The 25,685-nt window shown below is 48.2% G+C and overlaps 1 protein-coding gene across 2 annotated transcripts in view; it reads right to left on the bottom strand.

Annotated features, from left to right (window-relative positions):
* The window catches only part of ADAMTS17 (ADAM metallopeptidase with thrombospondin type 1 motif 17), a 367,322-nt gene that overhangs the window by 255,058 nt on the left and 86,579 nt on the right, over positions 1-25,685 (bottom strand). The gene's annotated exons all lie outside the window — the stretch shown is intronic.

Genomic DNA, 25,685 nt, shown 5'->3' with positions numbered 1-25,685 from the left:
AATGTCAAATGCCACACTTGGCATGCTCTCGGAGAACTCTTATTCTCCACCCCTCGTGTTTCCATGCCGAGTGAGGTCTGCCACAGCAATGCTCTGCCTGGCAAGGGCAGGTGACCTGTGTGTCCATTGGTCTGGGGGAAGGAGCTGGTCCGCTCACTAGCCCCCCAACCCCAGCTCTCCCTGCCTACCTGTGGGAGGATGGGGCCCTGTGGTGGGCTCACTACCCACAGTGTCACCTGCCCCTATGAGGGGGCCGTTGCCCTGTGGCCCTGTCTGTGACAGTTGCAGAAGAGAAGTTGGACAGTGCTTCCGTTAAATTTCAGGGAGCAAATTGGATTATTCTTAGGTGAAATATTCAGTGACATTTGGGCCTCCTTCTCCAATCAGTTTTGTTTTTTCTTTTTTCATTTTATTTTTATTAAGCACTACATAACACATTGATCCAATCAGTTTCCTTGGCAGTAATGCTCACAGACACTGTGACTACCACTGGCTCCAAGCTTGGGAGGGGAAGATGGTTCTTATGGAGATGCCCTGAAGACCCCAACAGAGTAGCTCACCATTGACACTGCAGGTGCTGAGAAGCCAATGCAGCTTGAAGTCCTGCACAACCCAACAGCTTGCAAATAGGACACAAAGATGGTTTCAGGCTATGAATCACTCTCCCTCCTAGGTAGCTCTCCCCACCCACTCCCCACACTGACAGAAGTGACCATCGACTGAGCTCCCAGGCCTGTTATCTTGTATCCTGCCCTGCAACTCTGACATGAAACATGAGTGCTGCTGATCCCTTCCCTTGCAAATTACTGCCTTACAAATCTCTGCTGATGTCTTGGTCCATGGGACAATCACTCTTACTTCAGTGGCTTCTGTTCTATGACGTGCGGTGGTTCTGCCTATTAACCTGGATGCTCACTTCACGTTCAGGAAGGCTTCTCTCTGGATTGAGTACCACAGCAAGGCTGGTCCTGCTAAACTGAACAGGACCCAGTCTCCTGGCCGCAGTCCAAACAATCCACCCTCTGTTGACCTCAAAGAATCATATGATGTACCAGAGGCAACCACTCAAAGGTCACATGATCCGTTGAAGACACTGACATCCCTCCCCCTACAACAAAACACCCACAGAGCCTCAGGAGAACTAACTGCAAAGTTCCCTCTCCCTGACTAAATGCAAACATCTTCCTTTGAAGTGTAGACAGGAGAATGCACAGGCAACTCTCTTGCGATGGTGAAGTACTGAGCTCCAGTAAGCAGGTGGACACAGAGCCAAGATGAAAGGCCACAGCACCTTCCCCGACCAGCAGGAAATTGCCACACCGCCACCTGAGATGATCAGTGCTGGGAAAGCCTGCCTGCGTTGGCCTCCCTCATAGCTGAGGATGCACCCACAGCACGTCAACTAGCTCCAATTCACTCTGCCCCCACCACCAACCACCCAGCCCATGCTGAAGTCCTACAAGCTTCCTGGCCAAGCTGCATGAGCATAACCAACACTGGGCACTTAAATGTAACCAGGGACATATTAACTGAGATGACAACTCAGAGTAAGTGGTTTTCTCTGTTACTTTCTCCATAGTTTGGGCTTGGAGAAGAGCACAAACACATCATGAATGACACCCATGGTGCACCAAAGCCACCCCTGCAGACATCTATCTTTGTGGTACCTCAAAGAGAGCTCCACATTCTACAGAGCCCATCAGATGAGCGTCCAGGGCTGAGCGCAGGCTAGACAGTAGCAGATTCTTGTGTATAACTCTCTCCAGTTGCTGGCTGGTACAGGGTTGGAGAAGTCATCCATGCCACAGACACACCAAATCTCACAGCAGGGAGGGATCTGAGGCCAGCAATGATCCAAGGAGACCAAGGGGTGGAGGAAATGGGGTTAGACTGGGATGGTCTGCAAATTGCAACGGCATGATGGCCAAAAAATTCCTGAAAAGTCTAATTGTCCTGAGGCATCTTCATAACACCTACCTTAGTCCTGACCACTGGGTTGAGATGGGAGTGACTGGTATTTAACTTTTTTTTTTCAGGTTCAATCACTCAGCAAAAGCTTAGGAAGTACTGCATTTTGAATGAAAGTGTTTATTGTTTAAATGAAGGCACCAAAAATAGTGGGTGACGACAATACTTTGAAGAAAGATAATTATAAAAATGAATTTAAACACACATGTACCTAGCTACGGAAACATATTTTAGCAGGAGAAGCAAAGTCCACTGTTGACATCAAACACCTCCTGACACAGGTGTCGGGAATGCCTGGGGACCCAAATTAGGAGGCCATCACTTTGTCTCCCAGCAGCCAGGGGACAAGAACAGCCTACAGGAGAGGAGACAGAGGGATTAGCAATAAAGCAAGGTATGTCTTGGAAGGCAGCCACCCTTTCCACCCGGTGCTGAGAACTCTGTTGGCACCAAAAGGAATTGTGAAGTTGGCAACCCCATCAGAACACAGAGAGAGAACCTGTACATCCTGGGAGGGAGATAATCCAAAGCAGTCTTTAAACTAAATACTTCCATCGGGGAATTTAAGTACTTTGTATCCAGCAATAGTGTGCCTCATTATTTTCAGGACTGTGTTATGTTATGGCCTACGTTGCTTCAAAGTCTGAACTCATGCCATTTGTCAAAGACAATAAAATACCAAAGGCACAACTACTTATCAGATAATCCAGCGAAAATTTTAATTGAGGCTTCAGTGTAATTCCTCTTGGCAATGAGCCCTACAACTAACTCTCTGGCTAATTCTCATTTCATTAAAGACAATTCCCAGTGTACATAAGCTTCTTATCTCATAAACCAGCCACTGAAACTCCACAGGTGATAATTGCCTTCCTACAGGAACAACCAGCACCTCTCATTTGCTGGCCTGACAGGGACCATGAATGGGGAAGAAAAGAATCCTGACCAGTTACTGATTGTGATCTGTTTCCTTCTCCACTGACCGCCTGTAATCAAATCATTTTTCTAAGTGTTACAGAAGCTGATTTGACTTGGGATAAAAACGCCTTCTCCCAAGCTGATGTCATACAATGTGTGATTTCCTGGTGTGGCTAAGGTTTCTTAGGGCAGGAGGGAGTCTGGAATCCCCTACTTGGCTGGTCAGGTGCCGGTTTTTCTTGAACTCACTCAGTCTTGTCCAAAATGGTCTTGATGGTCTGTGGCCTCCTTCTGAGCTTTGGGTATGTATTTTCTGGCCTCAGATTCACCCCTGATTGTATTAGGTAATCTTACAGTCATCCCCAGGAGAAGAAAATGATGTGTAGTAATTCTTCATCCTTTTTCTTCCTTTTGAGCCCAATTTGGGCTGAGCATAAACAGAATAAATCTTGGCATCATTCTTAGTCTCCACATCTAATTCCTGAACCTTCATTTTACTTGTGAATTATACTTATTCTAGAACTTAATAGAGTAACAAAAATGAATCAAGGCGACCTTGCCCCCACTTGAATTGTCTTAGGGTCAAGACCTGTTTTCCCTCAGCTGAAGTAATAAACAAATTTACACTCACAATATGATAGGCAGAAAAATCAGGTTGGGCTGGGGATACCTGGCCAGAGGCAGCTTTAGATTTCATTACAAGCCTCAGAATGTAGAACTTTCCTCACTAGAGCCAGGCTAACCCTGGCCTAGCAGCAGAAGTCAACCCACCTGGGCAGGACACGTTCCTGCAGCATGGAGTCAGGGTGGGAGGTGGGCTCCCCGCTACCAGCACCTTCCCAACTCCTCTGCTTCCCCTCAAGGCAGAGATGAGGTTCAAGTCCCGGGTATGGACCCAACATCCCTGGGCTCTGAAAGCCTGAACGAGACGAAAATAGTGCCAGACACGGAATGAACACTTGGTGTTCCCAGACTAACATCAAGTCATGCAGAGAGGTGACACATTCTCCCAGTAAATCCACTTTCTTTTAACATGAAACACACTTGGGGGACGTGGACCCCCAATCCGCTATTCCCTCCCCTCCTTCTGAGGGCAAGAAAGGTCTCACCTTGGGCAGCCACAAAGGGCTCTGTCAGGAAGGGCAGGACACCAAGTCACCAGAACTGAAGGCTTCCTCTCTGTGTCAGTGGATAAGTTATGTGACCCCACTGAGCCTGTTTCCTGAAGAGCCGGAGTGACTTGGCCATTTGGCCCATGCAGGACAGCCCGCCCAGGCCCTCCTCACTGCCTCCTCACAGTTCTTCGCACCGACACCATGGAATTTGCATCTTCAGGTCTCGGATGGAGGCGGCGCAGATTGATCCCACTGCAGCGGGTCTCCCAGGCAGAAGCCATCCCACACCCCACCCCAGAGGAGGAATGCTATGAATCTCCAAGGTCCACTGCCCAATTTCAGTTTTTAAAGGGAGAGTATTGAAGTATTCAATAAACATGGTTTGAATCTGAAGTTCTGCTACCTACTGCACAGATGAAAAAGGGTGTTAAATGGTACAGAAGAGGCCAGGTGTGGTGGCTCACACCTGTAATCCTAGTACTTTGGGAGGCCAAGGATGGTGGATCACCTGAGGTCAGGAGTTCCAGACTAGTCTGGCCAACATGGTGAAACCCTGTCTCTACTAAAAAGACAAAAAATTAGCCGGGCATGGGAATGGATGCCTGTAATCCCAGGTACTCAGGAGGCTGAGGCAGGAGAATCGCTTGAACCCGGGAGGCAGAGGTTGCAGTAAGCCAAGATCATGCTAGGGCACTCCAGCCTGGGCAACAAGAGTGAAACTCCATCTCAAAAAAAAAAAAAAAAAAAAAAAAAAAAAAGGTATAGAAGATTAACTCACTGGAAAGTGATATGTCACCCTTTTTTAAGATGGTGAACTGGAGTCATAAATGGAACTGGAAATTCCCTAGCAGTGTGTCCTGAGGCCTTCATCTCTCCAAACACCATTACAGGGTAGATGGGCAAGTTTTATTAGCTCAAAAAATATGTTTAAATGTTTTAATTAATGAAATCGGTTGTATTAATAAAATTCATGGCCGGGCGCGGTGGCTCAAGCCTGTAATCCCAGCACTTTGGGAGGCCGAGACGGGCGGATCACGAGGTCAGGAGATCGAGACCATCCTGGCGAACATGGTGAAACCCCATCTCTACTAAAAAAATACAAAAAACTAGCCGGGTGAGGTGGCGGGCGCCTGTAATCCAGCTACTCGGGAGGCTGAGGCAGGAGAATGGCGTGAACCGGGAGGTGGAGCTGGCAGTGAGCTGAGATCCGGCCACTGCACTCCAGCCTGGGCGACAGAGCGAGACTCCATCTCAAAAAAAAAAAAAAAATAAAAATAAATAAAAAAAATAAAATTCATTGCATTTCTCATGTGCAGTCGATGGAAACACAGTGGGGGAGCATGAAGATACTGGGTCTGTATTCCCACTACACAGGCAAAGGACAGAGAAATATGCAATGTCCAGTAATAACTGAGAACTAAATGGAGAGGCCGCTACTGTCTCTCTGAGGAGACGCTCTTGAACAGAAACCTAAAGGAGGAAAGAGAGTGAGCTATGAAGATGTCAGGGGGAGAGCATGCAGGGCCCAGGAAGAATGGGTGCCAGGCTGGAGATGGAGGTGAGCTTGGCGAAGGAAGGAGGAGGCTGAGGCAGATGTGGCTGCCAGGGGTGAGCAGGGGAGTGAGCACTAGGAAGGGAGGTGGGCAGGAAAACCCCAGGCCACATGTCCTGGGTGCCCCACTGGTCTGTCAATTCTATCTTAAGTGTCTTCAGAAGCCATTAGAAGATTTTGAGCAGGGAACCCACATGATCTGGTTTATGGTTTAAAAGTAACCCTCTGCCTGTCATGTAAGAAAAATCTGTTGAAGAGGAAGCTCTGTGGCAGGGAGGACACCCAGCAGGCGAGGGCAGCACAGGCCTGGACCATGGGGGGAATGGCCGGTGTGTTCAAGGAGGTCTGATCGAGATTCTATTTTGAAGGGAGAGTGGGCAGGCATTGCAGATGGATTAGAAGTGTGTATCGGGCACCTTCAGAAACAAAGACAGCACAACAGCCAGTCAGCTACTAGAGAGCGCTAATAACACTCACAGCCACCGTTTTCCATGAGGCAGACAGGCGCTGTGCCAAATGCTTTATGTTCATTCCACATTTGATCCCCAGGACACCGCCTGGCATGTGGTAGTCCAGTCCTGATGCCACCAATAAGAAAGATGAAGGACACGGGCCCACGGTCATGTACTGGGAAGGAGCAGAGCCAGCTGCCTCTACAAGCCCCTTCTTGCACTCTGTGACCTGTCTCCTTGGCCCCATCCATAATCCCTGCTTTTCCAATTCCCTCTGACTTTCCTACACAGGGTGTGGAAAGCTGGGTTTGGGGGAAAACGACTCCTTGGTCCAACACAGTTGACTGTCTTATTGCTTCCTCTTCCAGGATGAAAACCTCCTGGGGTTTCCACTTTATCTCAAAACTTATGTTTACCTTGGCATTCGCAGCTCTGTGGCAGAGAAATGCTGCAACCAGCCCGTAAGGCAGCCCCAGGGACTCCCTGACTGCTCCTCTGACTGCTGCCTCTCCGGGAAGTCGTCCATTTAATCAGCAGCTGAGCCAGGGTGGAAAGGAAGGGGCCATCCCAGCTTCTCCCAAGGCGCCCCCTCCACAGCCTATGCACAGTGTTTTGTCCTGTTTGATTTTGTAACCACGGGGTAGAGGAGACAATAGAAAATATCTGGAATATTGTGCAACCAAACAAGAGAAAGGCAGTGGGAACATGAGGAAAGAAGCATGAATAAGCTGAATTGGCTTAAAAAGAAAAAACAAGGTATTATGTTCACGGAATAAAACCCCGGAATGCCACTGGAAGAGGGAAGAATGCTGGGCCATGCCTCCTGCTGCAGCAATTCGAGAATAAGAAGGCAGATGCGGGCCCACGATGAGATAGGATGCAGGAGGTGCTCAGGGGGAGAACTGGACGGGAGAAATGGCCTTCATCAAAAGCCGCTTCTATCAGCAGTGGTGTGACCAGGATTCCATGTGCTAGAAAAGCCATGCCTCGTGCTTGTTCTGGGAAGAAAGTCAGTAGGGCTGGTGGCAGGTGAGGGCCTGTGCAGTGCTAGCCCCCTGGTTACTCACACAGGTGCTGGGCACCTGGCTTTCCTGAGCATGCAAAGTTCTTCCCCAAACTGACCTCCCCTACAACCCCACACCATGCACACACATACGGCCAGTAGAGTTGAGCCCTCCCATCTCTCTGGTGTTGTCCATGCCCTCCTGTCTCAGGTGCTGCCCAGCAAGACTCAGATCAGTGGTTCTCAAAATTAAGCATGTGTCAGAATCTCCAGAAGCTTGCTAAAACACAGATGCTTGGCATCACCTCAGAGATTCTGACCCAGAAGGACCCTGAGGAAGCTGAGAATGTGCATTTCCCATACCTTCCCAGGTTTTGCTGATGCTGCGGTCTGGGATTACCCTTTGAGAACCATTCGCTTCAGGCAGCTCTCTTCCCAAACACCACCACAGAGGACTTCTAGGGCCCTCTCTGACATCAAAAGGCGCCAGGGGACACTGAAACAAGAACAACATAGCCAATGCTGACGGAGCATTTATTATGAGTTCTGGGCCCTTTACCGACACTACCTCATTCTATTACCTTCAATCTACAGATCAGGAAATGGAAACATGAGGGCAAGTAATTGCCCAGGCTGTACTCTAGGGAGTAGAGCTGGGATTTGAACAAAGCAGAGGCCAGGCTCAAAACCACAACTCCTTCTGCCTCTCTTAAATACCACCATCAAGTTTATGGAAAAATCTGATGAGGTGGCTGAACATTTGGGGCAAATCCGATTCCTTGCATGACAGTCAGTACCCTAACGATCACAGATACCCACAGTCCCCAGTGATTGACTCAATTACCGTCTCTAATGTGGGTCAGATGCCAGAGTTGCACTGACTCAGAGCAAGAGAACACAGGAAGTAACTCGGAAATTTCCATCATCACTGCTTTTTGTAAAAAAGTAGATGTTTACGATATTTGCACAAGTAATCACGAAATGACAATAAACATAGAGGGAGTTGCCCCATATTCATGTCACCCATGACATTAAAAAAAACAACAACAACAAACCCCAACAAGAAAAGACCCCTAGCCACAATAACGCAAAGCAGGGCTTCTCAGAGTGTGGGCCTCACGCCAGCACCAGCACCAGCACCAGCACCATCCACAGCCCTCCCCAGGCCCACTGAACGCCAACCTCTGGGGTGAGGTCCAGCCGGCTATGTTTAAAGGAGTCCTCCAAGTGATCCAGAGGCATGCACATCTACAAAGCCCTCTTACTAACACTAAACAGCTAACACGGACCCTCTTTAAATCTTCACAAATATATATATATATATATATACACTAGTAGCTGACTCCTGTAATCCCAGCAGCTTGGGATGCTGAGATAGGAGGATCACTAGAGACCAGGAGGTTGAGACCAGACTGGGAAACACAGTACGAACTTGCTTCTACAGAAAATAAAAACATTAGCTGGGCATGGTGGTGTGTGCCTCTTGTCCCAGCTACTCAGGAGGCTCAGGTGGGAGGACTGCTTGAGCCCAGGAGGTTGAGGCTGCAGTAAGCTGTCATTGCACCACTGCAATCCAGTCTGGGCAACAGAGTGAGACTCCTGACTCTAAAGAAAAAGAAAGAAATACCAACTACCTGTTCCATGCTCCCTCTCCTCTTCCCCCAAAACAGAGCCAGGAATGAGTCTGTCACAGGAGGGAACTCTACAGCTGAATCCCACGGTTCCCAGCTTCAATTCCCCTCTCATCTCTGCACAACATGAGATCAGTTCACTTGGAGTCGCTCCCACGATCCTCAGACTCAAATCTGAAGCTGCAAGCCGGATTCCTCAGGCCCCCACTACCCTGCCCCTGCATCATCTTACCCTTTCAGCAGAAGCCTAACTGGGGTGTCAGGCCAGCCAGGTTCCTCCTAGCTCCACCATCGGGTTACTATGCAGCTCGGTGTGGAGCCCAGCCTCAGCGCCTTCATCTGTGAACCGGCGCCTACAGGAGGCGACTCCATGTAAGGGCTGAGGTCTGAGTACAGCACCAGGCAAGCAGGAGGCTCTCCCTCAGTAAGCCTCAGACCCCTGGGCTTCTGTTCTTTGCTTTAACTGCTTTTTGGGGTCTCATCTCCCTGCCTTTGCCTACATTAGGACTCACCCCTGGGAAGCCCCAGCCCTGCCCTGGCTGAGAAGTTCTGTCCCGGCACACGACGACAGGAAGAGGGTGGCTGGGCATGACGTCCTGGGGCAGGCTGAGCAGACACAAAGACAAGATTCACAGAGCAGGCATTGTGCCGGAAGGGCTCGATGGGCAAGCCTCACAGCAGTCCCGTGGGGAAGACACTGCGGTCTCAACACACAAATAGGGAAAGGAGGAATACTGAGGGTTTGTTTTTTGTTTTTGTTTTTGCTTTTTGAGACAGAGTCTCGCTCTGTCACCCAGGCTGGAGTGCAGTGGTGCAATCTCGGCTCAGTGCAACCTCCACCTCCCAGGTGCAAGTAATTCTCCTGTCTCCACCTCCCAAGTAGCTGGAATTATAGGCACGTGCCACCACACCTGGCCAATTTTTATATTTTTAGTAGAGACAGGGTTTCACGACATTGGCCAGGCTGGTCTCAAACTCCTGACCTCAGGTGATCCACCTGCCTCAGTCTCCCAAAGTGCTGGATTACAGGTGTGAGCCACCATGCCTGGCCAACACTAAGTCTAAGTGATTTGCCCAAGGTCAAGGAAATGGCAGAAGGAAGACTCAAATCCAGGTCTGATCAGGAGCCCTGCAAAAAATAAGCAAAGACAGAATGGGCCCAGGGGTACCCAGCTTGCTCCCACTGTGGGACAGCCACTCACCCTGGCTGTCCACTGTAGGGACCCTTCCTTTGCTCACAGAAATTCTGTTAGCATAGGCAACCTCAACACTTCTAAAGGCCCTGGCCTGCAAACAGGTTGCAAATGAGTGTAATGTCCAAATGTCACCTTCTCAGCAAAGCCTTTGGCCACTCCAGGTAAAATTTCAGGTCCCAGCCCCTCCACTTCCTCCCCCTCTTATCTGCTTTCCATGTTCCCTTTATCACCGGCCTCCATCCACACTCTAGAGTGTACTTACTGACTTCACATGAGTTGCATCCCCTCCACTAAAACATCACCCCACAAGAGCAAGGGCCTTTGTTTGGCGCCTTGAGTGTCCCCAGGGCTGGAGCAGGGCCCGGCACACAGTAGACACTCAATAGAGTTTTACTGAGTATGAATAATGGAAAAGCAGAATGTCGGTGAGGACAAAGATCCATCCTGAAAACAGAACCTGTGATGGACGCAGCAAAGGAGAAAACACAGGCAGGGTAAAAGCAACAACGGGAATTTAATACCTGCCAAGAACAAAATGAAAGGGCAAAGGTCTGGCAGACGAGACCAGAGTTAAGCCCTCAGGCTTTGCTGTGAGTCAGTCTGATCCCAGCTCTGTCACTCACGAGTGGCATAATTTCAGACAAGAAATGTATTCGTTTAGAGCCTCAGTGTCACCATCTGCTCACAGGAATGATACCTCACTTAAAATGCTATTGAAAAGCGAGAAAGGCCGGGTGTGGTGGCTCACACCTGTAATCCTAGCACTTTGGGAGGCCAAGAAAGACAGAATACTTGAGGTCAGGAGTTCAAGATCAGCCTGGCCAACCTGAAACAGGTGAAACCCTGTTTCTACTAAAAATATAAAAGTTAGCCAGGTGTGGTGGCGTGTGCCTGTAACCCCAGGTACTCAGGAGACTGAGGTGGGAGACTCACTTGAACCCAGGAGATGGAGCTTGCAGTGAGCCAAGATCATGCCACTGCACTCCAGTCTGGGCAACAGAGCGAGATTCCGTCTCAAAAAAAGAAAAAAGAAAGAAAGACAGAAAAGAAAAAAATAAATGTGAGAAAGAAAAAACTAACCCAACTGTCTGGGATCAGAGCCTAGCTTTGCTGCTTACAAGCTGTGTGCCTTCGGGCAAGAGATCTCCCTCTCTGAACGTCAGTTTTCTCATATGCAAAATGGAAAGAAGAGCAGCACCTTCCACATAGTGTTGTGCAGATTAAATGGCCCAAGACTACAAAGTTCTCAACAAATGGTAGCTGTTCTCAGTCTCCCTTTCATCACTCCTGCAGGTGCGGGATGAGGAGCGGCACTGCTTGTGGTCTTTCCTAACTCTCAATAATGACTGGTGCAGGGATACTGCAGTTGACCCTGCTGAAAGCAACACTCTTCAGCTTTCCAAGGCTAAGGGAAAAGAAGGTGTAGATCTCGGCACCATTCCCAGGCCTGTGAGATGCTGGATTATGTGGATGCCCCTGAGCAGGGGGATCAGCAAGAAAAGGTTACCCTTTGTGGAAGCAATGAGAAGGGGAGTCTCTCTGCAGCATTGCAGGAGGAAGTGCTGGAGATGGGCCATGCTTTGCCATCTAATGAGCCACCAGGTTCCCCTAGCTGCCTGGTGCTACTGGAGCATGGTCCAGGGCAATTCAGAGAGAAGGGAGATGGTGTGGCCAGGAGGAAGGTGGACTTGGACACATGCCACTCCTATGCAGTTGATTTGACAAAGAAGTCAGGTGGTGGGAATTCCATCAGGGCCTTACAACCCCTGAAGATGACAGATGGTGAGCCCTCTGGGGAAAGATGTACCCCCACCACCACCCTGTCCCACCTTCAGGATCACCCTCCACCCTCAGCCAGTAAAGGAGGAGGTGGTCGCCAGGTGAAAACCTTTACCAGATGTCCTGCAACCAGATATCTGTCTCTCCCTCAGTCACAGCAAAGCCAGTGTGTGCCCAACCCCAATGATCTAGGCTGTGCAGCAGATCAGTGAGCCTGCTCCATGTGTACCGGGATCAGTGTGGGGGTCCAGTCATCACTGCCCTCATTCCTGTACCCAGCTGCTGCTCAGGAGGGGCCCTGGGCTCCACCTCAAGCCCAAGGCTGGCCCTGGGCCCTTAATGGAGACTGGGAAGCTGCTGGTCAGCACCCAGACTGCCACCAGAGACCAGAGCTGCAGGCACCTTTCCAATCCCCAGGCCTAAGAGACTCCTGCTCTCAAGGAGCAGCAATCTCTCTGCTGCTTCTTCCTCCTCAGCCCCAGATGCCTTCAGCAATGTCAGGAACGTGTTCCAAAACCACAGCAAAGGCTAAGGGGTAGCAACATATGCTAATGTGGCCGAAGGATTATTTTGAGCTGAAGGCAACGGAGAAGAAGCAGGTACAAGAAAGCTTTCTGTCCTCCCACTCTCTGCCAAAGAGCAAGACATGAATTTGTAAAGGTGCTCCCCTCACTCCTCTACCAGGAAGAACAGAAGTTAATCACTGGAGACAACTCCAGACCCTCTTCAGTCCAGAGGGCACCCAAGGAATCTACATGACAAACTCTAGTAATGAGCCCTCATCTTCCATCAGTTCCCCCACAGCTGACCTTCCCACAATCCGCCATCCAGAACTCAGTTCTTTTGTTTCATCTTGTCACCTCTAAGAATGTACTGTTCTTTGTCAAGATGCAGTATAAGCCCAAGTTCTAACCAACTCTCTGTGTTCCTCATTGCTGAGAGATCCCAGCTCATACTCAACTTCTGTTTGTTTTTCTCTTGTTAATCTGGCTTTTCTTTTTTGAGACGGAGTCTCGCTCTGTCGCCCAGGCTGGAGTGCAGTGGCAGGATCTCAGCTCATGGCAACCTCCGCCTCCCGGGTTCAAGCGATTCTCCTGCCTCAACCTCCTGAGTAGCTAGGATTACAGGCACCCGCCACCAAGCCCAGCTAATTTTTGTATTTGCAGTAGAGACCAGGGTCAGGCTGGTCTTGAACTCCTGACCTCAAGTTGTCCAGCCTCAGCTTCCCAAAGTGCTGGGATTACAGGCATGAGCCACTGTGCCCCACCACATCAGTCTAATTTTCAGGGTCCCAATGAACCTAATATGGGTGGAGGAAAAAGTTAAATTTTCTTCCCCTACAAGTCCAAGACTACTTTTTAATTCTTCACTCAAGATTCTGGTTCTATCCCTCATTCCAACACACCCTGGCAGGTCGCCTGCCAAAGTTGTTCTTTAAGCCTGAACGTAGAGATAGTGCCAAAGTCCTCTTAGTCCCCACAGGGATGGAAGTCTTCAATGCTTTGAGACCTCAAAGTATCTCAAGGGCAGGATCTTGTAGATACACACACTAGCACTTCTGATCATTGCGGTAATTTCTTTAGCAAACAAAGCCTCAAATCTCAGTGTCTCAACACACTTTACTTCTCACTCGTGTAATATCCAATGTTTCAGGGACCATGGCTGTCAGTTCTGTGGACAACCTTAGCCAGTTGGCCAATGGAGAAAGAGCCCCCAGGTGCCATTCATGGAAGTTGGACCAGGCCTCGAAATAGCTCGTATCACTTCCACTCCCATTCCACCAGGCAGAGGGCAGTCACTTGGCCCTTAGCTCTTTCCTTACCTTGACTCAGCTCACCTAACCATGACTCAGGCCTTTCCTAACCATGATTCAGTTCTTGTCTAACCATGACTCAGCCCTTCTCTATACATTAGTCAAGCTTACTTACACCACAACAGCACTTGTTAGGAATTTCTAATCCAAGTCGTCTATGCCAGTAATTCCGAAGGTTGCTTAAACTGAAGTCCTAAATAGTAGTCAGGCCCAGACTCGGTCTCTGGTAGAGCAGACCAACAGATCGCCCTGATGTAACCTTCTTTCCCATTCCTGAAGCACTTAAGCTGCACATCTGCAGAAATTGAGGTTAAAAATTCAGAGCCAACTTAAGATTTCACAAGGGAGGGTTAAGGTTCTTCAAATTAATGAACTCACAAAGACCACAGGAGCCTGGTGGACTGCCTGAAATATGCAAGCTACAAACAAACATTCTCCCTCAAATTGCAGTTCTGACTCGGGAGGGTCACTTGCATCCTGCCCTTGTGGTTAATTCCAAGCACCACAATGGCTTCGGCATGACTGACCTTGCTCTTTACACCATGAGTGCAGCAGCTGAGCAGTCACTGGGAAAATGAACTCTTGGCTCAACTCTAAAGCGGTGATTTTAATGCCAGATGCAAATGAGGACTGTCCGTTGTCCAAAAATATCAGCGGTAACTTCAGTAAGTCTCAGTGCCCGCATAGTCCAATCTGGCCCTGAAGTCCAAGCCAAAGAAGCATAGCCTAGCAACCAAAAAAGAAACTTGCAAAGGCACCCTAATCTCTACTTGCATGTCCTTAAGAACATTTAAAAGGGCTCTAGTGACACTTCTTAAAATGCCCCCTCCTCTCTCCATCCTCTCCCACTTACTGCAGCCTCTCCCATCCTGGGTGGTACCTCTCCTCCCTGTCCTGCACACACCACCCTCAAACCCTGCACTATTTCTGTCTCATCACTCCAGGGGAGAAAGCAGGAGGAGCCCCTTTGCTGGGAATTGTTCTTCTCGTATCCTGATCATTTTTCCTGGACAAAATCTCAAAGAAGTGCTAGCAAATAAAATTCACAACACTACTCCCTCTGTCATCTTACTTCTTTAAAAAAATTATGGAAAGTATACATAACATAAAATGTACCATCTCACCTATTTTTAAGTGTACAGTTCTGTGGCATTAAGTACATTCACATTGTTGTGCAACCATCACCACTGCCCACCTACAGAACTTTTCATCTTCCTCAACTAAAAACACTCTGCCCATTAAACACAAATTCCCCATTACCCCATTCCTCAGCTCCTGGCAACTGCCATCCTACTTTCTGTCTCCATGAATCTGACTACTTTAGGTGCCTCAAGTGAGTGGCATCATTCAGTATTCGTCCTTTTGTGACTGGCTTATTTCATTCAGCACAATGTCCTCAAGGTTCACCCATGTTACAGCATGTGCAAGTATTTCCTTCCCTTTGAAGGCTGAGTAACATTCCATTGTGTGGATATACCACATTTTTGTTTACCCACTCACCCCTCTATCAACACCTGGGATGTTTCCACATCCTAGCTATTATAAATAGTGCTGCTATGAACATGGATGTACAAATATCTGAGTCCCTGCTTTCAATTATTTTGGGTGTGTATCAATAAGTAGAGTTCCTGAATCATATTTTTTAATTGTTTGAGAAACTACCATACTGTTTTCCATAGCAGATGCACCATTTTGCATCCTTACCAGCAGTGCACAAGGGTTCCCATCTCTCTACATTCTCGCCAACATTTGTTATTTCTAGTTTTGAAAGTGGTCATCCTGGCTGGGTACCGTGGCTCACGCCAATAATCCCAGTACTTTGGGAGGCCAAGGAGGGTGGATCACCTGAGGTCAGGAGTTCCAGACCAGCGTGGCCAACACGGTGAAACCCTTTCTCTACTAAAAATACAAAAATTAGCCAGGCGTAATGGCAAATGCCTGTAATCCCAGCTACTTGGGAGGCTGAGGCAGGAGAACTGCTTGAACCCAGGAGGCAGAGGTTGTAGTAAGCTGAGAACGCACTATTGCACTCCAGCCTGGGTGATAGAGCAAGACTCTGTCTTAAAAAGAAAGAAAGAAAAGAAAAGAAATGAAACGAAAGTGGTCGTCCTAATGAGTGTGATTAGTCATCCCCTTCAACCCTCACAGTAACCCTAAATACTATTATCCCCATTTTCCAGATGAGAAAACAGAGCAGGGGATATTAGGTAAGCGTATCAGTCTATTCTGACGCTGCTAATAAAGACATACCAGAGTCTGGGTATAAAGTTCTAACCAACCCTCTGTGTTCCTCATTGTTGAGAGATCCCAGCTCATACTCAACTTCTATTTGTTTTTCTCTTGTTAATCTGGCTTTTCTTTTTTGAGACAGAGTCTCGCTGTGTCGCCCAGGCTGGAGTGCAGTGGCAGGATCTCAGCTCACGGCAATGGACTCACAGTTCCACATGGCTGGGGAGGCCTCACAATCATGGCATGAGGCAAAGAGGAGTAAAGTCATCTCTTACATGGTGGCAGGCCAGAGAGAGCTTCTGCAGGGGAACTCCTCTTTATAAAACCATTAGATCTCATGAGACTTATTCACTATCACCAGAACAGCACAGGAAAGAACTGCCCCCATAATTCAGTTCCTCCCACCAGGTCCCTCCCATGACACATGGGAATTACTGGAGCTAGATGAGATTTGGATGGGGACAGGCCAAACCGTATCAGTAAGTCACTCAAGGACAATGGTGGACAAGCAAGATTTGAATGCAGGTTTAACTGCAGAGCCAATCTCATCCACCACTGTCCTTGAGTGGCTTACTGATACGGTTTGGCTGTATCCCCATCCAAATCTCATCTAGCTCCAATAATTCCCACGTGTCATGGGAGGCACCTGGTGGGAGGTAATTGAATTATGGGGGCAGTTCTTTCCTGTGCTGTTCTGGTGATAGTGAGTAAGTCTCAAGAGATCTGATAGTTTTACAAAGAGGAGTCATGTTTGTCCCCCCTTCTTATGGGTGGCATCTGGTGATAGACTCAGCCTTCATCATGGAGATGAAGGGCCCCTGCAGGTGGTAAACAGGACCTTGAGGGCCACACTGTACAGGAGACTGTGGTAGGAGCCCTTCCCTGGTTCTCAGCCTGCGATTTCCTTGGCTTGTTCCAACCAGAGCAGGGGCCTTGTTCCAATGCACTGGCTGCAGATGGTACCTGTTCTCCTTGCCTCTCCTGTACTTCTGAGTGCAGGCTGTTTATGAACAGGCAGCACACAGGCTCTAAGAGCTCTTCAGGACTCACAGTTACAGAGGAGGCATCACATCAAGGCCTAGTTTCCATTCACGATTCTATTCCCCCTCCTGTTTTCGGGGAGGGTTTTGTCGGTTTCTAACAAACCTAATAAAGGGTCAGGCTGACTCAGAATTGCATGACTGGACTAAGAGCCCCACCATAAGGCAATGAGGCATGGCACTGCATTCCAAGCTCGTCTGAGGTGCTCCTTGGCCATGAGGAACAGAAACACCGACAGAACAAGAGGAAATCCTTCTGCTGTTGTCATACTGTAGCTGTTAAAGAATGACAGGGTAGTGGGCTTTGGACTGACACCAATGTCACCAATATCTTGTGCAGGTTTGCACCTGCCAACCTGGAAGGGAGGTCTGTTTCAGAAATCCCCTCGCAGGCAGGGGCCTGGGAAGGTACTCACCAGCCACCTCAAGGAAGGACACTCTTACAGGACACTTACTTTCCCAGCCAGAACGATGAAGGGGACTCTGGGCCTGCACTTGAAAGGTCATGGCTGGAAACCCTGCAAGGGGAGCTGCTTTGCTTGCTCAGCCCTCTTGCTTTCCAGCCCAAAAGGCAATCATGCACAGCCCTGCGTTTTGTTGGTCTCTGTCTAGTTCCAAAGTAAATGTTGGTTCTACATCTCCAAAGGGCTGGTAGAAGCCCATCCCATGCAAAAACATACCTACATATTTTCACCATTTTCTAATGTATTTCAGCCATTATGTAACCTTAGATACAACCCTGGCAGGAAGAACAAGAAAAGTTGAACTTGGTCCCCTGGGGCAACTGGTTTCAGTATGGACTTCCAGCCAAGTCTCAAACACAAACCTCCCGCAGTGGGATCTTATTTTGTTGTTCCCAGGGCAGACAGATCTTCTCGGGAGGATCTAACAAGCACTGGTAGAGAACTTACAGATTTTGCAGGCATAGATGGAGCCTCGCCAGGCCTTAAGGTATGGGAAGTGCACACACTGCACACTTCCATGTGTGTGCATGCACCCCAGGTATGCATGAGCCTAAAGGTACATATATATGTGTATACATATATGTCTGGTATTTGTGTGTAGGTATAGACACGTGCATCTTACATGTTTATTCACCCCAGTCACTATCCTTAAGCAGTGCACAGAGCAACCACACAGAGGTCAAGGCAGGACTGTTCTCAGGATCACCGGTCCTTGTCCTCTTCTGTTCTCTTAGGCATAACATCTCCTACACACAGTCTTTTGCAGACCCTCTTCAACAATCACACACAACCTAATTGGCATTCTGCAGGAAATACTCTACTGACACTTAAAGCTAAACCTGTGAGAAAGGGAACTAGTTTCTTAAAGCCCACAATTCCCTTTTGTTTTCCAGGCAACTCAATCAGCCAAGAAATCCAAGCTGAATTTGCGGGACACAAAGCCCTAAAATGAATAGCATGCGACTTTCCTTAGTCTTTTAAGCAGATGGTCTATTTTTTAATAGTATGATGAAAGTGAACCTTGCCAAAAATTTCTGCACTCTTGATGGCTAGATGTAAGCATATTTGATTCCCAAAATTGAAACCTTTCATAAAACCTCTCAAAAAGCAAATCATATGGTCAAAAGCATAATTATAAATACCAAGGTAGCCTCTGACAAACAGATGAATTTGCTAAAGACCGCAAGTTGTCTAATTTGGGACAACAAATATGTAATTAAGCCTTCCCCTTTGTAACCTTCTCAGAGTAGACACCAAAGACATAGCGTGGATAAGCCCAGAACAGGGCCCAAAAGTGAGATGGGTCCTAGATAAGGAGAAAGCCACTTCAGAACTTACTCATTTGAAGGAGTCATTTGCCCTCAGAAGCAATGCCTGGAGACTACACTTCTTTTTTTTTTTTTTTTTTAATTGTATTTTATCCATTCTATAGCCATATTTCATCATAGCTTTAATTTTACATTTTGCTATAGGCTAGTGATATTAATTTTTCATAAGCTTATTTGCCATACATGTATCTGTAAAGTACCTGCTCAAGTGGTTTGCCTTTTTATTCATTTTTTATTTATTTATTTTTTGAGACAGTGTCTCTCCTCTCCCCTCTCCCCTCTCCCCTCTCCCCTCCCCTCTCCCCTCTCCCCTCTCCCCTCTCCCCTCTCCCCTCTCCCCTCCCCTCTCCCCTCTCCCCTCTCCCCTCTCCCCTCTCCCCTCTCCCCTCTCCCCTCTCTCTCTCTCTCGCCCAGACTGCAGTGCAGAGGCACGATCTCGGCTCACTGCAACCTCCACTTCCTGGGTTCAAGCGATTCTCCTGCCTCAGCCTCCCGAGTAGCTTGGATTACAGGCATCCACCACCACGCCCAGCTAATTTTTTGTTTTTTTTGTAGAGACAGGGTTTTGCCATGTTGGCCGGGCTGGTCTTGAACTCCTGACCTCAAGTGATGCACCCACCTCGGCCTCCCAAAGTGCTGGGATTACAGGCGTGAGCCACGACACTTGGCCTGGAGACTATACTTCTAACACAGAATCTTAAAGCACAATTGAAATTTGCCTTCTGTCAGCTTACGAGGAATAACAATACAGCGGAACAAGCAAATAGGAGAGCCCCAAGAAGCAAAGAAACCCAAGAGGTAGTCTAGCCAGTAAAACTTTATTTGTATCTCAAACATGACTTGCCAGCCTCACCCAGCAAAACTTTCAACACCTCTTTTTGAAAATTCAAAACCACCCTCACAGAATGAAGACGTAACACCACCACAGTAACACAGAAAATGTTGGCTCACTTGTGACGGAAATTCCCCAGAGGGTTCTACGCACCAACCAGCAAGGACGCCAGGGCTAAGTGAAGGGTTACAGGGTGACTAATGCAGAAGGGAGGAAGTACAGTCAGATGGGTCCATTTTCATATGTTTGTTTTCATGCATGAAAAGGGGCATTTCTTTCTTACCTAATTGATAACACCACAGGGTTCATAGCTTCTCTTCCTCTTTGACACATTCAGTTAATAAAAATTCAACAGGTCCAGCACACAACACCATCCATTACCCACACCCACTCCCCCTCACCTCTTGCCAGTTCCCCAGCTCCTCTTGGTTTTGTGGCCTCTTGGTGGGCTGGCCTGACACAGATTTTCAAAACCGATGCTTTGTTCCCAAACACCACTGTCCTGGCCAGCAATATCTCCTACCCTCATTTCCTCCACCCACATGCTCTTCCTCACACCGGAAGGGCAGGGGGCACATCTACCAAGCTCCCCTCCGGCCACCCAAACCTATCAGAGACTGTGGTACCAGTGCCAAGGGTGACGCGAGGAGGCGGTCCTTCCCCCCAAGTTCAGGGAAAGCCATGGGTCCCTCAAGCCATGGCCGCTGGGCCCCAGCGCACAGACCAGACTCCAAGCTCCCCCACAGCATCAACCCGGCCTTCAGCCTGCAACAGAGGAACATCTCCACTTCCTCCTGTAGGATCGCCCCTCCCCTTCACTGGACGAGGAAAAGGGAGGCCCTTTCATTAATTAAAAAATATTAGGAGACCAAGCAAGGGGAAAAAAGAAGACTAGTTTGATTTACACTGGCACAAAACCCACCGTAGCTCAATTTGGAGGCACAGATAGGAGAAAACCAATGCTCCACATCCACTGAGCATCACTCAGATGCCCACCTGGCCAGCCAGGCTTGGAGAGAAGCGGCTGCTGTCTTCAGCCACTGCCAGAGAGAGGCCCAGAGGGCATGCATCTGGAAGAGAAACGCAAAGGGCAGGCACGGCCTCCCGAGGTCTCACCTCCACCACATCCCTGTCTTGTCACCTCCCTCTTCTCACCCAGGACAGCACCTATGTCACAACAGCGGCTGGAAAGCAGACAGCTCCAGATGAAGAATTCAACAGAGGAAAGGAGCACACCCCACAAAGAGAAGGTCTGACACGCACAGAGTGGGGGCCACTCAGTGAGGGGATGGTGGCTTGTTCCAGATCCTCCTGCCTTACAGTGACTTCCTCCAAGGTGGAGATCAGCAGAATTCCCAAGGGGTCATCCTTGCTCTCCTTCCCATTCCAACGAAGCCTAAGAAGCCCATGTCCATGCCAGCAGAGAGGTAAGGAGGAAGGGTCCTTCTGGTGTGACCCTGTTTTTTTTTTTTTTTTTTTTTTTTGAGACAGAGTCTCACTCTGTTGCTCAAGCTGGAGTGCAGTGGTGCGATCTCGGCTCACTGCAACCACCACCTCCCAGGTTCTAGTGATTCTCCTGTCGCAGCCTCCTGAGTAGCTGGCATTACAGGTGCCCGCCACCATGCCTGACTAAATTTTGTATTTTTAGTAGAGACGGAGTTTCACCATGTTATTCAGGCTGGTCTCAAACTCTTGACCTCAGGTGATCTGTTCACCTTGGCCTCCCAAAGTGATGGGATTACAGGCATAAGCCACCACCCCTGGCCTCAGTGTGACTTTTTAAAAGCATGCCCATTCATCTGCTCACTCAAGTCCACCCAGTACAGAGGAGTGTGGTGAGGCCTCTGCACTGCAGGGCTCAGGAGAATCAGGGCTTTGGAAACGCCAGCTTTGCCTACATCACTAGCACCCCCGTGAAGTCTACAGATGCTAAACCTTGTGTTTCAATCTTCACCAAAAGATATGAAGGGTACAGTGGACACTGGTCATCTTGGGCTGTCTGGCATCCATCCTCCCGCCTGGCTAAAGCACAGTGATCCCCTTTGGGAACCTTTACCTTCAACATGCATTCTTCATGGGAGGTGCTGTTGCCTCCCCTGTGGAAGCCCAAAGGCCAGAATCTCCCTCACTCCAGTGCAGGTGGGGTGGGGAGGGGCAGACCACAGGACCCTGGGCTGTTTTGGGGAGATGGAGGTCACTCCCCAGCCGTGGTGGCACATGGACCAGACAGGCCTTGCCACTAACTTCTATGTGATGTCAGTGGCCTCTCCACTTCTGGAGCTCCCCCAGGTGCTGCCTGTGTTCCAAGCCAGTCTCCCAGCCTGGTGGCAGACCCCTTCTGATAGGTGCCCTTGGCTCATTCCTCACAATCAGGAATGCAGACTGGGCAATGGAGACAAATGGGCTGATGCAGAGAAGAGTATTTTTCATGGAACCCCCAACTCCTCACCGCACCTCAGAGTTTATTGCAGTGCTTCACTCAAACCGAGCTCTGAAATCTATTTTAAACTATTTTAAAAACACTCATTAAAACACTTAACAAGAACAGGTTACCCTTGGGGGACTACTGACAGCAGGGTTAGGCCATAAGGAACCTTCTGGAGGGCTGATGACATTCTTTACCTCAATCTGTGTTGTGGTTTCAAGAGTAGAGGCATAGGACTGCACAACTATGTGGATGTACTGGACGCCACTGATTGTACACTTAAAAATGCTTCTGGTGGCAAATGTTATGTATATTTTATCACAGTATAAAAAAGCACAATTTAAAACAGAATTCAAGATATTGCTTTAAAATGATTTCAAGAAATACCAGATTAAGCCAAAAAAGAAGAGTATAGGCATAAATTAAAACTCCATCAAGTTTTGCCCTCTTTACATATATGTGAGCTGCACCCTAATTAAAACAACAAAAAAACACTGTTATATACCAAATTACACTACACTGGCAACCCAAAGCTTTCCTAGTTATCTCGAGGTACCAGACAGCTTCTTTTCTACAGAACTCAAGACACAGCATCTCAAGCTCGAGCTGGATGCTGAAGTTCCAAGGCAGTTGTTGAAAATCTCTTAGCGTTGGCAAGCATGCATCTATGTGACTCAGATTATTTTTCCATTCTGTGCAATCAAAACAAAATATGAAAAATCAACTGGATATTGGGACGAGAAAATCACAGAGATGGAATACAGATAAATGCCAGCAGTTAGGGAAGCAGAGGGTGGCAGGGGGTGGCTCTCAAGAGGCAGGCCGAGGGGGCATCTCAGCAGCCATGGAATCTTCTGTTCCTGATTGTCATGGTGGATGGACAAAGCTGCCCAGGTAATAAGATGTCACAGAACTTTATATGAAAGCATACCAAAAGATGAGTGCATGCAGAAACCAGTAAAGCCTGATTAAGAGCTGTAGTCTAGTAAAGCCTGATTAAGAGCTGTAGCCTGGTTCACTCTATCGGGTCCATCCATTTCCTGGTTCTGAGAGTGCACTGCAGTTACGTCAGATGTTACCACTGGACAAAGCTGGGTGATAGGTACAACAGACCTCTCTGTACTCTTTTAGCAATTATCGTGACTGTATAATTATTCAAAATAAAAACATTTTAAAGTCCATAAATAAATTAGATGCTGAGATCAATATACAACTGCCATAACCCCAGTTTTTATATTTTTCTGTTCATCAAATCATCCCATTGTTCTGACTGGCTTGATCATCTGTATAAGCAAAATATGACACATTAGAATAAATGTATACTAATAAAACACCATATAAGGTTAATTTTTTTAAAAAAGAAAAAAGGCACCAGCTCCTTTGGAGAAGCTGAGAATCACTGACGTATTAGAAAGAACATGCACTGGGGATCAGGAAATAGACTGGTTCTGCTCTCAGCTAACCAGCTGTCACATGAAGAACAATGACTCTACCCAGCCCTGACCATTAAAAGACTTTCTTGTTAAGGAAGTGAGACATATGCACCTGGGAGGCGATATGAGGACATAAGATGCTCCCTAGTAACATGTGGCAAAGCATCAAATGAACAGTGCTATGGATTGACTTGTGTCCCCACAAAATTCTTATGTAGAAACCCTAACTCCCACTGTGACTACAGGTAGACAGAGGACCTTAACAAAGCTGATTAAGGCTGGCCGGGCGCGGTGGCTCACACCTGTAATCCCAGCACTCTGGGAGGCCGAGGCGGATGGATCATGAGATCAGGAGATCGACACCATCCTGGCAAACACGGTGAAACCCCGTCTCTACTAACATTACAAAAAAATTAGCCGGGCATGGTGGCAGGCACCTGTAGTCCCACCTACTCGGGAGGCTGAGGCAGGAGAATTGCTTGAACCCAGGAGGTGGAGGTTGCAGTGAGCCAAGATCATGCCACTGCACTACAGCCTGGACAACAGAGCGAGACTATCTTAACAACAACAAAAAAAGCTAATTAAGGTTATATGAGGTCATAGAGGTGGGGCTCTAGGCCAATATGACTGGTGTCCTTGCAAGGAGGAGAGACAACAGGCAGGTGCACACACAGAGGAAAGGCCACAAGAGGACACAGGAGAAGGCAGCCAGCTACAGCCAAGGGGAGAGGCCTCAGGAGAGGCCAAATCTGCCAACACCTGGATCTAGGACTTCCAGCCTCCAGATCTGTGAGACAACACATTTCTGTTGTTGAAGCCACTCAGTTTGTGTGGCATTTTGTTATGGCAGCCCAAGCAAACCAATAAAAAGTAGTATGGTGATGTGGCTTAGGAAAGGAGAAGATGCTTAATTTGAAGCAGCTGGCTGCTCTTCACCAGGGGCCTGAACACAGGATATAATCACAATTAATGGCATATTCCCATCAAAAGAGAAAACTTTTATATATTCAAAAGAAACTGAAAGCTAGCTATAAATCCTATGGAATAAAACCACACCATTGGATACATGGTTTTAACGAACACTGGAATTGGAATCCCTTCACCTGCATGCATACATGCATGCATTCATTCATTCATTCAGTTCTTCTTCATTTAATCAGCCAACCAACAGGAGTGACCACGCCTCTCAATCCAGTGCCAGGTGCTGAAGGACACACAGCCTGGAGGCCAGAGCTGGGCTCTGTGTTGCTCAGGGGCTTCCAGGGGAGAAGTACAGGCAAGGGCTACACGATTGAGAGATTGTGTCTCCCTGGGGCAAGCCAGGAAGCAGGAAGAGCATGGAGCAGAGGTGCCCTGGACAGGGGTACTGTGGCCATGCCTGACCCATGAACCCTGGGAAAGAGCAGCCACTCCTAGAAACAGCACATGCCTGGCAGCCCTGTTGACAGACAGAGGTCAGTCCGCATAAGTCTCCACGGCCCCAACCTGACCTGGGCCTGTGTCAGCCAACCCTCCAGGGAAGCATATTTCACATGGCCTTTGTCTAGCAATTCCCTCATGGAGACAGCCCCCAAATAACAAAGCAGGAGGAGTTGGCTGGTTGCTTCTTGAAACCTCGCTCTCAGATCTGTTTAGAGGACCGATTAAGAGTAATATATTAAAAATCATTTTGTAAACTCTAAAATGTGACACGAATGGTAGCTATCATTAGCTTTTGAAGGGTCTTGTGAGTCACCTAATCCAAAGTGATCATTTGATGGATTAAGAAACCGGAGTGGAGACACACCCAAGGCCACCCAGCTGGCACATGGCAGAGCCAGAACAAAGGCTTGGGATTACTCACTGCCGGGGCTCCACAAGAAGCTCTGGTTTTCAACATGTGAATTTCATAACATTATATATTTTTCACACCTATACTGTTTTCTTCAATTTTACAATTCTAAACACACACGATTCACAATTTTGATTCTGGTAATGCAATACTATATTTTGACCTCCTGATGAACAAAGGTTTGTGCTATGGCAGGCAAAACTGGAAACACCCTTGACATTGTGCCTGTATTAACCAAACACTGTGTTCCTACACTCAAGAATGGTTTCCATTTGAAATTCATGAGAAGTCAAGAGCAAACCAGACATAACGGAGGACAGGAGACAAAGGAAAATGGCAGGTGAAGGGGAAGGTGAGGGAAAGGAAGGTGAGGGAGGGAAAGTTAGAGTCGGAGGGGAAGGTAGAGGAGGAGGGGAAGGTGGGGGGAGGAGAAGGTAGAGGGGGAGGGGAAGAGAAGGTAGAGGGGGAGGGGAGAGAAGGTAGAGGGGGAGGGGAAGGGGGGAGGGGAAGGTAGAGGGGGAGGGAGGGGAGGGGAAGGGGAAAGTAGTGGGGGAGGGGAAGGTGGAGGGGAGGGGAAAGTGAGGGAGGGAAAGGGAGAGGAGGAGGGGAAGGGGAAGAAGGAAAGGAGGTTTTCTCAGCACTGCATGCCATTTTCAGTGCTGTCTTTAGTCACTAAAAA

Source organism: Trachypithecus francoisi, unplaced genomic scaffold (assembly GCF_009764315.1).
Source record: "Trachypithecus francoisi isolate TF-2019V2 unplaced genomic scaffold, Tfra_2.0 Lachesis_group3, whole genome shotgun sequence".
Lineage (NCBI taxonomy): Eukaryota > Metazoa > Chordata > Mammalia > Primates > Cercopithecidae > Trachypithecus > Trachypithecus francoisi.
Note: the sequence above shows the minus strand (reverse complement) of the source record. Positions and strands in the feature narration are given on the sequence as shown.